The sequence below is a fragment of the Camelus ferus genome, chromosome 6 (genome assembly GCF_009834535.1).
Source record: "Camelus ferus isolate YT-003-E chromosome 6, BCGSAC_Cfer_1.0, whole genome shotgun sequence".
In the NCBI taxonomy this organism is placed as follows: Eukaryota; Metazoa; Chordata; class Mammalia; order Artiodactyla; family Camelidae; genus Camelus; species Camelus ferus.
The window spans coordinates 18,105,159-18,118,740 of record NC_045701.1 but is presented as its reverse complement, the minus strand read 5'-3'; the positions used below and the strand labels follow the sequence as shown (position 1 = coordinate 18,118,740).

The 13,582-nt window shown below is 39.7% G+C and overlaps 1 protein-coding gene and 1 long non-coding RNA gene across 11 annotated transcripts in view; one reads left to right on the top strand and one right to left on the bottom strand.

The window, feature by feature from the left end:
• Positions 1–566: 566 nt before the first annotated feature.
• LOC116664125 lies at positions 567–6,851 on the bottom strand. The gene is made up of 3 exons (XR_004320474.1): positions 6,464–6,851; positions 3,438–3,615; positions 567–1,301 (listed from the first exon to the last, which is right to left on the bottom strand). It is a non-coding gene; the product is annotated as an uncharacterized LOC116664125 (long non-coding RNA).
• The window catches only part of SEMA6D (semaphorin 6D), a 518,494-nt gene continuing 510,488 nt past the window's right edge, over positions 5,577–13,582 (top strand). For 4 of the 10 annotated variants that reach the window (XM_032481257.1, XM_032481258.1, XM_032481264.1 and 1 more), the window contains exon 1: positions 5,577–5,911. The gene's annotated coding sequence lies outside the window, so the exon portion shown is untranslated. The remainder of the gene's footprint in view (positions 5,912–13,582) is intronic. The other 6 variants (XM_032481265.1, XM_032481268.1, XM_032481266.1 and 3 more) reach the window with 2 other exon arrangements.

Below are 13,582 nucleotides of genomic sequence, written 5' to 3'. Positions count from 1 at the left end.
GTGGATTTGTGAAACAGTGAAAAAGACAGAAAGAAAGGAGAAAATCATTCAGGTTACAGAACATTCAAGGAACTGCCAATTGGATAGCAAACCAGGACTTAGAAGATGAAGATGAAAGGGAAAAGTGAAGAGGTCAATGGCAAACACTGCTAGTTATTTGCCTAATATCCATTCTCTCTTTCTCCTAAGTAACAGAATCCTAATTATATTCAGGCAGCAATGTGTCCTGCTAAAAGTGACATTTCCCACTCCTTCTTTCACACAGAGTAGGTGAAATTCAAGATGCAGAGCTTTGGAAAGATTTTTTAAAGACTGATTCACCTGGAGGGGCTCATTTTTTACCCTTTTTTGCCCTTTATCCTTTACCCTCTACCTCCAGTACATAAAGAAGAAGGGATACCAGAGTCCCAACAGCCAACATCAATTGAGAGGCAGTGCAGGAATGTTGGGGCTTGCATCCCTGACGACTGTGGGGCCAACACACTGGCTGTGGCCTGCTGAACTCAGCATTCTGATAGAGACAAATGAAAACCATTTTTTGAGGGGAGGGGTAGGTCTCTGTCAAATTTAGCCAAGACTAATTTAATTGATATAGGTACACTGAAAGAAATATAGTAAACAGGCTTTGAAGGAAGAATGGGAATTTTTATAAAGTAAAGCAAAATGAATAAACCATTTTCCATTGATTAGTAGATGTTGCTGTTCTGTAGATAGTGTCTCTCCCAACTGAATTTTTTACATGAAAAAGGTTTAAGCATCAAACATTTCTTGCAGAGCAGTTCTCCAAAGCCGACCCAGAATCAAAGACTCAGAGGTATCCCCTATTATTACTTATTAATTATTACTATTAGTACTAAACTCTTGAAATTCTGTAACACACTGTCAATCTCATAGCACTTTCATATAAACAACCTTATATCCCTTCACCGATTTATTTAACTAATATTTTTGATCCCTTAATATGTGCAAATCATTGCAGTAGACATGAATGGGAGATGAAGCACTGCATGGAATCATATCATATCATAAGGCAAAAAAAAGTTACCGTTAACTGACTGATTATTCTGGATGAGGCACTCACTACGTGAAACATTTTACAGATATTTTCTCATCTAATTTCATAACAACTTAATGGGGTGATTATTGTTATCCCTCTGTTTTGGGGTGAAAATTAGTTGAGAGAAAATAAAAACTTACCAAGTTTACTCAACTAGTAAGCAGAGGCACGGGGATTCGATCAGGAACTGTCTGACTCTCAAGTCTCCAAATAATTTTAATTTGAAATGTAAAATATGAGATGTCTGAAAAAGATGTAAAAATGGTACAAATTAAGAGTTTAGAGATATAAAGTATGTAGTTTCTATTTCTACAGAAGAAGAAACTAAGTCTCACATAACTTAGTGATTTACTTAACTTGCTTTATTCCTCTCTCACGTTTCCAACACAGGCCACACAAATTATCATCCTCTCTGCCCCTGCCCTTTTGTATCACCCACTATACATCTAGCTGCCAGAAATCGGAAAGGATATGAAAGGGGCAAATATTCACCTACTGCTGGTCAAAGGACTGTGAAAGATGGGGGGATACTAGTTCAAAAGGAAAGAACAAGTCTTCAGCTTAATCCAATCTACCATTTGTATGTAAATAGTAGCATATTAAACACTGTGTGTGACAATGGGAAGTTCCCCACTGGTGGAGTAGATTTATGCTCTATGACCAAATCTTGGAAGAGTTGCATCGTTCTGTTTTCTTCTGTGTGGAGTAAGGCATCAGCCCTAGGCCAGCAGTAAGGGATCAAATCTGATTTTAGCCTTGCTTTAAGAGCATACAAATGAGTTAGTTCCAATAAAAACTGAGGGGGAGGGGTGGTGGGTCAGGGGAAGGGAGAATGGGAAAATGCACAAGCAACAGAAAAGTCAAAAAGTAGGTTTGTCAGATGGAGAAAATAAAAACACAGGGTTACCAGTTAAATTTGAATTTTAGATAAACAATGAATAACTTTTTAGAATAAGTATGTCCCCAAATCCCAAATATTGCACAATTAACCAAAATAGAGACAATTCATTGTCTCAAATTTTGTATGGAACAGTGACTCATACCTAAAAATTATTATTTTTAATCTGAAATTCAAGTTTATTTGGGTGTCCTGTATTTTATCTGGTAGCCTTAGTCAAAAATAAAAAGAGGAAGAAGATAGAAAAATCTAGTTCTTAATTTTAGCTACTAGGGCCTCTCAGAGTTTAAAAGAGCCTGGGCCACATTTTTTGATTGTTCTGAGGTTCTAAACATAGCAAAACATGAGAAAAAGGTTACAATGTATATGGAGTATTTATATATATATAGTTTTTCATTTTACAAATTAACACGTCTAACTCAATGAAGATATATTTTTGCTAATCACTAAATAATTATAGAATATATATTTTAAAATTAAACCATCACACACTTTAGGCAGTATGGCCGGACAGTGGGAAACAAATTTAAAGTTTCAAGTTTATTTTATATATATATATATATATAAAATATATATATTTTAATTGAAGTATAGTCAGTTTATAATGTTGTGTCAATTTCTGGTGTATAGCACAATACTTCAGTCATATAGGAACATACATATATTCGTTTTCATATTCTTTTCACCATCGGTTACTACAAGATATTGAATATAGTTCCCTGTGTTATACAGTATAAACTTGTTGTTTATCTACTTTATGTATATTAGTTAGTATCTGCAAATTTAGAACTCCTAATTTACCCCTTCCCATCCATTTCCCCTCCTGGTAACAGTAAGTTTGTTTTCTATGTCTGTGAGTCTGTTTCTGTTCTGTAAATAAGTTTGTTTGTCTTTTTTTTTTTTTAGATTCCACTTACAAGTGATTAAATTGTGTAAGTGTATCTCAGCTACTGTAATCTCAGCTAGAGGTAATGACAATGTCTAAAATGGGGGCTTTTCTGTAATAGTATGCTGGGGGCCAAAAGCCCCTCTCCCTCTCCCAACTGATGAGTTCCACAAACCACAGAAGAGGGAACTGACCAATTCATTATTTGCAAGATCTTCCTTCCATTTCATCCCCAAGTGTAGAAAGTCATCTTCCAGATTTGGGGACTGTATTTGTTTCCCTTGGCTGCTATCACAAATTACCATAGACTTGGTGGCTTAAAACAACCCACATTTATTTTCATACAGTTCTGGAAGCTAAAAGTCCAAAATCACTTTCCCTGGACTAAAATCAACACGTAGGCAGGGCCATGCTCCCTCAAGAGGCTCTTGGGGAGAATCCCTTTCTTGCCTCCTCTAGCTTCTGGTAGCATTCCTAGGCTTGTGGCTGTGTCACTCCAACTTTGCCCTGTTGTCATATTGCCTTCTCCTCTTCTGTGTGCCAAATGTCTCTCTGCCTACTTCTTACAAGGACATGTGATTGCATTTAGGGCTCACCTTGATAATCCAGGGTAATACTCCCTTAAGATCCTTAATTAATCACATCTGCAAAGTCCATTTTTTGCCACGTACAGTAACATTCACAGGTTCTGGAGATTAGGACACGGATATCTTTGGGGGGTCGTTATTCAGCCTGCCACAGGTGCTGAGGGGATGCCTTGCACAGAGAAGGTCCCTGAAAAACATAAATTGGCTTGCTGGTGGACTTAGCCAGTAGTCAATTTAGGTGGAGATGTCTCTTTAAATTGTAAGAAAGACCCGGAATCCAATCTTGAAGCCTTTGTTAACTCACACACCTGAAGTCATGAGCCTGGATTATGTCTCTCACAGGTTACAGACAGCGTCCATGAGCCCCAAAGAAAGCAATCCTGTTGGTGCTGGAATCAATCAAATGTCCTTGATAACCTAAAGTTCTGCCCATTTCATTACTGTTTCTTTTTCCTGCTATGAAGTCAAGTGTAGCTGAATACATTATTTTAAAATATTTGTTAACAAATCTCTTAGGAGCAAGGGATTATGCAAGACCACATAGCAGGGTGGTTAGAAAGCAGCCTCTAAAGCAGATTGTCAAGGATCCAATCCTTGCTCCACTAATTACTGGCTTTGTGACCCCACCTCTGTGCCTCTTGTTTCCCACCTGTAAAATAGTCTCTACTTCATATGGCTGTTGAGGATTAAATGAGCTAATGTATGTAAAGTGCTCAGAACAATGACTGGCTATAAGATGACATCTCTAACTTAATAAATGTTAGTTGCTATTTATTTTAATGGAGAAATCAAAGAAATAAAAATACTTGTGTAAGAAACAAGGATAGCAGAGGGAAGATATATGCAGAAAAGTACTTAAGTGTAAGAGTTAAGACAATAAGTACTACAAGAAGTCTGAGTTTAGAGAGGGTTTTTTTTTTTTTTTTGGTTTTGTTTTTTAGAACTCAACTTAAGGGGGTCAAGAGTTACAGAAGAGGACAAGGAAAGGGTAAAATGCTCTCTTTGGAGGTGAACCGGTTGGGCAGGTTGCCTCTGGAGCTGGTAGGCAGGTTTAGCACTTAGCATTGGACAGTCAGGGCAGGATGGTAGTGCCATAAGAACATCAGTCCCATGCAGTTGGTGCTAGTCTGAAGAGACATGGAGCATCAGCTCAGACGCTTATGAGTCCAAGCTTAGTGACTGACCTTCACCAAGTTGGAAAAAGTAATACCTACAGAGAAGACTTGTATTACATTAAGGAACGCATGAGAAATGACCTAGCTAAATGCAAAAAAGTTTTGTTTTCTACATGACCTACTAGTTGGGATACAGGCAACCATGCGATTGAAGGCTTCATTCCTTTAAATATAATATAAATCCACCAAAGCTTGTATCATATCTACAAGGCATTGCTGCTTGAACAAATTTTTGAGCATACTGTATGTACTGAGGAGCATAGTAGAAACTACTGAGAAAGTTAGGAGTATGACAAAGTTCTGCCTGGAGAAAGTTGTGGACCAGTAGTACAGTCAGGTGAAGAGAGAATACCAAATGGGTGATAAAAACTATCATGGAACTATGAATAAGAGCGCTGAGGGGAGCCCTGAGAAAGGTAACTCTTAACTTTGTGTGCGTAACAGGGAAAAGCGAGTATCAAAATCTTTGTCTAACAACAGCACAGAAAGGGCGGGGAGTGGGGGAGCTCGTTTGAAAATGACATTTTTGGTCTGGACTGGGCAAGAGAGACTGTTTAGGAATTTTGCTGGGCTTTTTGCATAAGGAGAAAGCTGGTCTGACAGTCCAGCCCCAAGGGCCAATGAATAGCTGCTGGATGATTACTAACTGACACATGGGAATAAATTTCTATAATATTAAAAGTGATATATGACATATTAAAATTACATCTTTATATGTAGTACTCAGTGCCTAACCCACCGCATTCACAAAATCAAAATGATGGGTCCCGCGTTCTCAAAGGGCTGGGGGTAAGGTGGACGAGGAACTAAAGGTCAGCCAGCCGAGCCGCCATGCTTCCCGGAGCGGGACCTGGCCTCGGCGCGGAGACCCCGGCGTTTGCAGCGCAGAGGTGGGGGCTCGGGCAGGGGAAGTTCAGAGCCTCGGGAGCGGCAGCAGCACGTGGGCTGAGGGGGGTGGGGGGACGCAGACGGAGGAGTAACCGGTGGAAGTGTCAAAGAGGAAGGAGTGGAGGGCCGCTGAGGTGACAGGGTGTGGTCTGTGGGGGAGCCGACGGACCGCGAGAGGAGGGCAGGGAGACCCACCAGGACTGAGGAGGCGGTGGGAGCGTGCCTGCGTCGCTCGGTGCGGTGACAGCGAGGAGCGCGGCGCGGGGCCGAGCGGCAAGGGGAGTTTCCCGTGCTCGCCAAGTGGAGCCCAGCTCGGAGCTGCGCCAGCTCGGAGCTGCGCCAGCGCCTTCCGCCTGGGCCCTCGGTGCCAGACACCTGACGAGTGCGAAGCGGGAGTCCGGCGGAGCGTTCGGCCCCCAAGTAAGTCCTGCTCTTCCTCTCAATTTCTCCTCCGCCGCCTCAGCCTCTTTATCTGCGGAGCTAGGAGCTCCCGTTGGGGGCCGCACGAAAAGCGCACCAGAGAGCTCCGGCGGCGTCCAGGGATGCTCCAGCCCCCGAGCGCGCCCCGGCCGGCGCGGGGACCGGGCCGCCAGGCCCCGCCGCCCGGTAGTCCTGCGCAGCGCGGACGGAGGCGGTGGCAGAGTTGCTGGCACAGATACTACCCGTCTTTTGTGTCTTGCCCGATCCCAGAGCCGGGCCAGGCCGGGGGGGGGGGGGGAGCGGAAGCCACTTTATGGCTCCTGGCCCCACCTCTCGCCCCCACCCCAAATTCTTCGGGATTTCAATATGCTGAGGACTCGGGCGCAAGTGCCTTCCCGCCCCTGTGGGCTAGTTGGATCCGGGTGGGCAGCGGTCGGACCACCATGCCGCCCTCTCTTCTAATTTCCTTTTTAGATACGGTGTCTCTTTACAGCGGGTAGGAGGGAGGCTGACTGAGTGGTCCTGGGAGTCTGGGTGTGGGGAACGACCTACCTTCTTGCTTTTCTTGGGCTGAGGAGGGGAAAGGATGGGGCTGAGGAGAGCGCCGAAGCCCGAGCGTCCCGCGCTAGCGGGCTTGCGCGCGGCCGGCGAGCAGGCAGGCGTTCGCTGGGTGGGTCCCTTGTCTGGCTCATTGTTCACGGTGACTGTTCTCGGGGCCGGGCTCCCCGACTCAGACGCCGCTCACGGGGCCGAAAATAAAAGTGACGACTTGGAGGAGTGAGGTCAAGCCTTCCCGGAGGAAAGGGCTTACTAGTTTGGAAACGGACTTCTTCGAGCTCGGAGGGTTACACTCACTAGTCGTCAGTGAAAACTGCGCCTGAGTGTGAAACTTAGATTTGACTCTAATTCACGGAGACATGCTGGAGAATTAAACCCTTAGAAACAGGGCGCGATATTTCCCCATAGAATTTGTTTTCAGAGTAACGAAGATAGAGTTTTAAGTGTTACTGGCCACTGGCAGCTTTTTCGTGCTAGCCCCTGTTTCTCTTAAAGGTTCCTGGGTGGGGTTTATTTTTTTCTCCCCTTTCCTCTTCCCCCGCCTTTTATTTTTGGGAATATGTATTTATCATTCTATTTGTGCCTTCAGCTAGTCGAATTGCTTGGTTTGGGGAGAAGAATCTCTTTTTAAAAACAAGTGCGGTTGCCACGCTGCAAAGAGCCAAGCGCAGGTGTAGACATCATTTATTGCTTCCCCCCACCCCTGGCTCTAGCGGCAGGCTAACATTCATGGAGGCGGGCATGTGAACTGAGAGTCAAAGGGAGCCCCGTTATCCCTAGTTGGAGATGCCAGAACACAACGAGTGCATGCTCATTTTGTTGGAGACTAGGACACTCTTGTTTTCCCATGTCCCTAAATTACAACGATATCACCTGTTCGTGGTGTCTATGGGTCAGCCCACTACAAAGGAGGGTGTATTTTCCTGAGAAGGATGTTTCTTCTTTTTCTAAGGTTCATGGGTAGTAATTAGAGTAAGCTGATCCAACAAGAGGGATTTTTAAAAATTATATGTGTGTGTGTGTGTGTATTTCTGTAAATCCTGGTAGTTACTAACGTACCCAACTGCCCTGTTTATATTTACTCTGACTTGCCTGATGGACGTGCTAAGTGCATCAGTGTACTGAAACCTGGATTTCCAGCTCCCAGGAGAAATAATATGAACACCTCTCTCTGGCCACAGTCTGATTCCACAGGGAAAAAAACCATGCAGTAGGAGGGTTATTTAGGGTACTGAAAGCTGCGTGATTTATTCTAAGGAGGGAAACTCCAGTTAGGTAGAAAAAAATAAAAATGGAAGCCTGAGTAGGCATCCAGAGCATACTCGTAGCTCCACAAATGTATTTGTGAAAATATATTGTGTTCTCTCTCCTTTATCACTCTTAGTATTTATATCCTTAATGCTTTTTATGGCAGTTTTTATGCCTCTTGGTGTTTTTTGGGTTTTTTTTTTTTTGGTTTTGGAAAAAAAAAACCCTTTTATATTTTCAGTCTTACTATTTTACATTTTTAATATCAATAGTGCTCATTGAATACATGGAATTATCTTTTAAATTTTCTTTTGTTAGTCTCCTTGCTTGTCATGTCCAACTTAGTATGGGACCACATGAGCAATGAATCAACCAGGTTCTAATGAAGATTAAGACGTGGAAGGTATCCACAGCTATGTATAAACTCATTTAACCACCTTCCCACATGACCAATTTTAGTTACTTGCTTGTTCATCTTCTGAAGTCTCCAGACTCCAAATTCTTACCCAGATTGATTGCCTCACTAAATCTTGATTGTACAAAGAACAGAACTTAATTATTTTGGTCTCATTTATCAGACAGCAATGTTTAGTGTTGCCAGTTTAATTATATCATTGAAATATGCATGACTTTAAAGTATGTTAAAAAGGTCCTTTTAAACTTGTTTCTTCATACAGAAAAAAAGTCCTTGTGAAGCCATAATTTCACTGCTGTGAGGCCCCCTAGCCATTTGTGTTTATTGAGTTTACTCTTCCACATGAAGAAAGAACCGTTGTTTTGTTGTCTAGGAGCTGAAGGAAGATGGAAAGTGAGAAAAGAAAATAAAGCACTTTAAAATGCTATTATTTTCTCTACTTGGGGAAATTTTTTTTAAGTAAATTGTGATTATTTTCTTAAAGATATACTAAAACCTTATTAAAGGATTCTGAGGAAAAGAAATTTTCAGGATAGAAATGCTGGCTGTTACTAAATACTCATAAATGGTGTGTACAAACATGCATTTTTGAACCAATCTCATAACACATTTTCTTGTTTCTATAGAATTATGAAATGTTATTAATTGATTATTCTTAAGACAGTGAAATCTCATCAAAATCTATATTTAAGTATACTGTCTTTTTGCAAGTGCTTTAATTGTAATAGCCTGTTTGTTGAGGTTAAAAAGAACATCATTGATGTCATGGTGTGCTTTGCATTTTAAAGTGGTAGCTAATGAATTACAAACATTCATTACTCCAGAACCACTTGCTGAAATTTCTCAGGACCCCCAAATAGAGAATTATTTGTACTATATACTTACTATCATTCAAACCCTTGCTGAGTTTCTGTTGATCCCTTTTTCTTCTTTAAAATTAATTGCCTTTTAAATTAATATTATGTTGGCTCTGAATCTTTTGTTATTTTTCTCCTGTCATAAATTTATGTGTAAGTATCTTCAACATTGTCTGGATTAGGGAGCTTGCTGTTGAAAACATGTAGGAATTAGTGGGGGGAGGGGTAAAGAGGGAGAGAACAACTTTTATTAAACCTGGAAAGAGCCAGAGCATAGCACAGGAAGAGAGGGCAGGTTTCATCTGAATAAAATTCATTGAGGAATACTTCTTTGACCTTTAAAAGCCCAAGCTATGTAGCACATGATATACATTTGGGTAATTCAGGCACTCACTTCACATATCATAAGGCAAATAATAGAAATAACAGAGTATCATAGTGCCTATGTTTTGTTACATCTGAGGGTGGCTTTAATTCCATTCACTTTTCCTCATACTAAGTAGTGAAAACTACCCACTGTTTTCTTATTCTATATATATATATATTTTTTTTTTGGCCAAGGGTGAGTGATAGGTGGAGTGCTGGGATGGGAAGGAACATTGTTCTATTTATGTGAAAATGAAAATTGTCACTGTTTATTTTGGAAAAATTTTATTTAAAAAGTTCAGTTTCTTCTGTAAGTTTAGTGCTTATTAAATATTTACTGAGGAAGATGAAGTTTGACACTCAATTTTCATAACGAGATGCAACCAGAAACAAAGTGGTTGATTCAAATGAATGCATTTAAATCTTAAATTTAGTTTTCTTTCTCATAAACTAATATGAAGAAAAGTGTTGAATTAGGGTTTATTTTTAATAATCAATATTCATTTAGATATCTCTTGAAACTGAAGATTAACAAGATTGAGTAATAAAAATGTAAACATTTATGAAATGAGGATATAAGGGAATACAAAACAATGATTGTGTGTACTTTTGATATATAGCTTTTTTACCTGATAAATTAGTATTTTTAATCTCAAGGGTAATGTGAATTCCTGAACTGATCACATTTTCTCTTTTGCTTTGGTCACTAGCCAATCTGAGATCTAATTCACTGACCATATACGGCTCCACAGAATGCATTTGTGTATCTTCCTCAGTGATCTTATCTTATTCTACTTATGTCTGTATTTTCTCTTTTAAAATGTCTTGGGTTTTTTTTTTTTCCTCTCTTTTCAGTGTGGAAGGAGACAGACCATCAAAGTTAATTTGAATAAGTGTTTAGAAATACAGTCAAGCCTGCAAATATTATGAGGTCTAATGTTGCAAATGCTGAGGGGATATCAGGCAAACTAAGGCATGACTTCTGGTCTAGAATACTTATATTCTAGTGGATATAGAAGCCATAAACACGTAACAAATTAGCCAATAATGAGTCAGCATATATAAACACACATCTGTTGCATTAAATTGAAAACCTAGACCTTATCTTTAATGATGCTCAGCTTCTGCTTTCTAGAAAAACACTATTAATAGTACCAACTGGTAAAGCAAAGTAACCAAATCTTTTCATTAGAAAGAATTCCCCTCTGGGTATACTAAACTCCAAGTAGTCTGAGGATGTGAGGATGAAAATAAATGTTGGAAAGTCATTGTGATTCTGTGGCAGTGGAGTGGAGACTTCCAGACATTTCTCTTCTCTTCTCTTTCTCTTCCCTTGTCTTTCTCTCTTCCTCTGTCCGTCTCTCATTGGCTTTTCTGCTTGCTCCCCAGTCAGCCTGGTGGCTGGACCTGATTGACAGGTGTGACAATTCCAATGTCAAGCTAAATCCCACCAGGCTTGCCAGTTTATGAAATTTCTGGCCATGTAAATACAGTGTTAGTTCTAAGTACTGTACTTAAATACAGTCGTTAGGTTTAAGTGCCCACTGGTTGTTTCCCTTTATACTTGAATCAACAACCATTTTCAGCTTTTAGATGGGGCCACCCACAAAACTGTTCTTTTTGACTGTAGAAAAACTCAAGGAAAGAAAAAGAAAGTAAAAACATGGGAAACATAGAACTAAATTATTGACCCAGGGTGACATGTTTATGGCTAAGGCCACAAACTCTGAATTAAACTTCCAAATCTAACCATCTACCTATGGGTATAAATCTGATTCTCGTCTTCTCTGTCTCCCTCATACACACCACCACACACACATTTTTCAGACATCTCAATTATAGTTAATGTTAAAAATAATTTGAAGTCTAAAACACAAATCTGTTGTCCTGAACTGAAGCAAACTATCAAACAGACCATGATAAATACTGATCATTTAAACTTGGCCTTTTAAAAAGCATGTTGGATACAATGAAAATCCGTGTGTTAGTACACTTACTGTGCTTCCAATTATGATATAAATAGTGCATAAAGCTTTAGAATTTTCATCAAATTAATGTTTCACTGACATGCAAATTAGCTACTCACATCTAAGGTGCATGCCATGTGATGATTCCTAATTGGCAAGTGAACCTCAGAGGGTTATTTATAGATTACATTGCAACAAAGTGCTGGAGTAAATTCTCATTGTGCAGCTCAATTCAAATTGATGTTTTAGCTTTGATTCTCTTCACGTTTTTCACATCCCCTTTGATCTCTAATGCCTCTCAGAAATAAGCTATTGAAGGTACTAAATATATAATTAATAACATTTGGGCAGAGAATTTGTCTTCAAATTATCCTTAAGAGATTTGAAGACCAGTTAAGTATCCCCCACCAGTTTGTTCAGTGATGAATAACTCTTGGGGCTGTGAATTTGATCTCAGACATTTGGTAACATTCATTTCCATCCAGAGCACATAGGAAAAATGTTCATATACAAAAAGTGAGGAAGAAACTTGAATATTTGTCAAGTGAATTAATTTTTTAAGAATAGCTGCCTTTAGAGATCTAAGTGAAAATCCTATTTTATTTTCTAATGACAATTAAGGTTTCTTTTATCTCTACTTTTCATTACATTTTGTGTATGGAGAATGCAGTAAGAGAATTATAATGTATCTGCCATTCCCATGCTATATTATTAGGTCAAAATTTAGCTTTTATTTTCTTTATTCCATGTCTGTCTGCCTAAAGGTAGAATGACAAAAACAAAAACAAAAACTAAAAACCGAAACAGTAAGTTCATTTATTCTGCATATTTCTGTTCTACGGATTTTGTACACAATCTCATTAGGCTAACTTATGTAAGCTATACATTTCTGCCTACAAGGATAAGTTTGTAATTTATGAACCTTTAGATATTTTCTTCATGCTATACTCAACCTGGAATGTTCTACCTTCCCTAACAAATTGATGAAATGCCTATCTTTTTGTAAAGATATACTTTAAAGGGACTTTCTGTTTGAAGGAATCCCCACCATTGGATTTGAATTTGGCATTTTTTTTGGAAGAGTGTGTATATATGTGTATGTTTTACACTCATATTATAAACCTGAAAAGGTTTAGAAAAATCTAAAGAATTCTATACAAATATGATATTTATTGTGATTATTACTATCATTATAAAGAAACTAGATGTTGGATCTAAGCTACATGTGGACGTGAATACTTATTTTTAACACTTTTGAGTAGTAGTTGAATAATTTGTTCTTAGGCCTGTTCCTTTTTATTGACAAAAGTCTTCACTAGTCATGCATGTTGTCGTGTGGGTATGATGAAGGCAACCTGATTTCTTGCTGAAGAAGGTTTATCAGGAAATTTATCCCTTAATTACAAAAAAATCTCATTAATAAACACTGAATGAGGACTTATTATGCATCAGAAATTGACATGGGAAATGAGCATAAAAACAGTAAGTAAATAAAAAGGTCTCTACCCTGGAGGAATTTAAAATCAAATGGAGAATAAAAATACTGAGTAAGTGTGGTAAAATAAATCACAGAGATCATCTGCAGGTATTTGGGGAGCTATGAGGAAAGGTGTGTGTCTCGATTTGGGTGGGTGGGTGGGTGTTTTCTAGGAAGTTTAATGGGGGATTTGAAGCAAAAAGGACACTTAGAAGTCTAGCAGGCAAAGAAGCAGTGGATGAGGGTCCGTGGCACAGCGCTGCTGGAGGAAAGGAGAGCAGCAGGGCATACATGGAAAATCCACAGTGGTCCAGCAGGACGACATATCATACATGAGACTGAAGACTAGCTGACTAGTCCAGACTAGAGATCAAGATTTGGAGGTTTAATCCTGATTAAATTCAGCTCTCTTATACTCTGTGTCTTCACCCATGCAGCTGAAGATATCTAAGGCAAAGTACACTACCGTGGTGTCATTTCATATTCATTTGTCTTAAATGGACTGGAAGTTATCAGGTAATCTTACTGTACTAGCCTACTCCATTTACCCTCCTAGAAGACTGCACATCAGGCTTCCTCCTCTCTCCTCCAAACACTCAGTGCCTCTGTCTGCACCCTCACTGTCAGATGAAAGCTTCCTATTCACTGGTATAACTGAGCCATCAGAAAAGACTTTCCACAGTCACCCACTGCCACATTTACCCACCTACCAGTATTTGCTCCCACGTAATCTGCCTTCTTGCAGGTTCTCTCACATAGCACTGGTAGAATTTAAACAGTTAC